Source organism: Canis lupus, chromosome 4, assembly GCF_011100685.1.
Source record: "Canis lupus familiaris isolate Mischka breed German Shepherd chromosome 4, alternate assembly UU_Cfam_GSD_1.0, whole genome shotgun sequence".
Lineage (NCBI taxonomy): Eukaryota > Metazoa > Chordata > Mammalia > Carnivora > Canidae > Canis > Canis lupus.
Window position 1 is genome coordinate 66,534,597 of NC_049225.1, and position 3,019 is coordinate 66,537,615.

At 40.0% G+C, this 3,019-nt stretch overlaps 1 pseudogene; it reads left to right on the forward strand.

The window, feature by feature from the left end:
* The first annotated feature begins 351 nt into the window (after positions 1-351).
* LOC100687311 lies at positions 352-1,919 on the forward strand (annotated as a pseudogene).
* The last annotated feature ends 1,100 nt before the right edge of the window (positions 1,920-3,019 follow it).

The following is a 3,019-nucleotide window of genomic DNA, read 5'->3' on the forward strand; positions in this document are numbered from 1 at the left end:
AGAATGCCCATTCCTCCCACATAATACCTGCAGCAAGTACACATGATCAAAAATATTCTTTGTGTCTCTCCATCTTGCAGCCTTAAAACGTCTGTCAAATGACTTTAGAATCAATGTAAGTCTCTTCTGTCCTGTTGACCACTGTATTGTAAAGCGATTAGGATAATGTCTGTGCATAGGAAGTACACAATATTTGTCAAATGAGTGTAGTATAAAATTTACTCTTTAGGGAACTTTCCAGAATGCTTGGTGAGACACGGAGGAGCAGCGGCTGTCCAAGCTGCACCCAGCAACGCACTGCTCCCCCACACCAGCCTCAGCCCTCTCACCAGCTGTAAAAAATGGTGAAATAAAACCACTCACTATGATGTTTTGGGGATCAAACCCAATGCCACCCAGGAGGAATTGAAAAAGGCTCACAGGAAACTAGCCTTGAAGTATCACCCTGACAAGAATCCAAATGAAGGAGAGAAGGTTAAACAGATTTCTCGAGCTTATAAAGTGCTCTCTGATGCAAAGAAAAGGGAATTATATGACAAAGGAGGAGAACAGGCAATTAAAGAAGGTGGAGCTGGTGGTGGTTTTGGCTCCCCCATGGACATCTTTGATATGTTTTTGGGGGAGGAGGAAGGATGTAGAGAGAAAGGAATGGTAAAAATGTTGTACATCAGCTCTCAGTAACCTTAGAAGATTCATATAATGGTGCAACAAGAAAACTAGCTCTGCAAAAGAATGTGATTTGTGATAAATGTGAAGGCAGAGGTGGTAAGAAAGGAGCAGTCAAATGTTGTCCCAATTGCCGAGGCACTGGAATGCAAATAAGAATTCATCAGATAGGACCTGGAATGGTTCAGCAAATTCAATCTGTGTGCATGGAGTGCCAGGGCCGTGGGGGACGGATCAGTCCTAAAGATAGATGTAAAGGCTGCAATGGAAGGAAGATACTTCGAGAGAATAAGATTCCATTTTTTAAAAATATTTTTTATTGGAGTTCAATTTGCTAACATATGGCATAATAGCCAGTGCTCATCCTGTCAAGTGCCCCCCTTAGTGCCCATCACCTAGTCACCCCAACCCCCCACCCTCCTCCCTTTCCACTACGAGAGAAGATTCTAGAAGTGCATATTGACAAAAGCATGAAAGATGGCCAGAAGATAACATTCTATGGTGAGGGAGACCAAGAATCAGGACTGGAACCGGGAGATAGTATCATTGTTTTAGATCAGAAGGACCATGCTGTTTTTACTGGAGGAGGAGAAGAGGTGTATGGATATACAGCTGGTTGAAGCCTTGTGTGGCTTTCTTTTCTTTCTTTTTTTTTTTTTTTTAAAGATTTTATTTATTTATTCTTGAGAGACAGAGAGGCAGAGACACAGGCAGAGGGAGAAGCAGGCTCCATGCAGGAAGCCAACGTGGGACTCAATCCTGGGTCTCCAGGATCATGACCTGGGCTGAAGGCAGACACTAAACCGCTGAGCCACTCTGGCTGCCCCCTGTGTGGCTTTCAAAAGCCAGTATCTGAAGAAAAAGAAAAAAAAAAAAAGAAAAAGAAAAAAATCAAAAGCCAATATCTACTCTTGACAACCGAACCATTGTCATCACCACTTATCCAGGTCAGACTGTCAAGCATGGGGATACCAAGCGTGTGCTAAATGAAGGCATGCCAATTTATCGTAGACCATATGAGAAGGGTGGCCTAATCATCGAATTTTAGGTAAACTTCCCCGAGAATGGCTTTCTTTCTCCTGATAAACTTTCTTTGCTGGAAAAACACCTACATGAGAGGAAGGAAGTAGAAAAAACTGATGAAATGGACCAGGTGGAACTAACTGGTGGACTTTGATCCTAATCAGGAAAGACAGCACCATTATAATGGGGAAGCATATGACGATGATGAACATCATCCTAGGGGTGGTTAAGACCTCTTAATGGGGCCAGTGAATAACACTGCTGGCATTATAAATGCAATAGTGAATGAATGAAGGACTATAATCATTGCTCACTACTTGCTATTATTTTTGTTTTAATATTCAACTATAGTAGTGTTTCAAAAGTTAAATGATGAATAAACTCAAATATAAAAGCTCAAAAAATGTACTCTTTAAATTACTAACATAAAATCATGTTTAGAGGCAGGATTTATAAAACTAAACTGCAGTTTGGACACTGTATACACTTCTTCATCAATCCATTAGTTCAACTAAAGTGTATGTATACATGTATGAATGTATTTATTACATCCTTATTATTAGATAAGCCGATCATGGTTTCTGCCTTCAAGACACTTATACTGCATTGGAGAAGATAGATAAAAATTAAATAAATCATAAGAAGGAAAATATTAGGTAATTAAAGTGCTTTATGGTAGATAATTATTTTTCAAGTCACCTTTGGTCAAAAAATAAAGACTTCTCTGAGAAAGTAACATGATGCCACTGGTGTGTTGAGGTGAGAGATAATTTCACCCCCAAGAGGACATGTGGCAGTGCCTGGAAACATTCTCATTACAACCTGAGGGGAGAAAAGAGGTGTGCTACTGGTACCTAACAGAGTCCAGGGATAATCCTGAATATCCTATAAAGCATGGGACCCCCTCACCCACAACAAAAAAAATTACCCACACCTTACCATTAATAGTACAGAGACTGAGAAATCCCACATGAAGCTAAAATCAATATGGTAAAAACTGATCAACCTTGAGTTGCCTGCTGGAAAAACATTCCAGGCAGAGGAAATAGCTACAGCAGGTATCCTAAAATGAGAACTTGTTTAATGTGTTTGAGAAGGGAGAAGAAATCTATCATTTTGAGAAGAGAAAGTGGAAAGAGAGGTAGAGAGGAAGCAGGTAAACACAGTTCATAGTAATATTCTGAGTGCAATGGAAAGAAAAGGGAGAGACTTATTCTATGGTTATATCATAATATATATCATAATATGCCTTGCTTTTTTTTTTTAACAGAAAGAGGGAGAGACAGAGTGCTGCATGTATGAGCAGAGAGATGGGTTGAAGGAGAGGGAG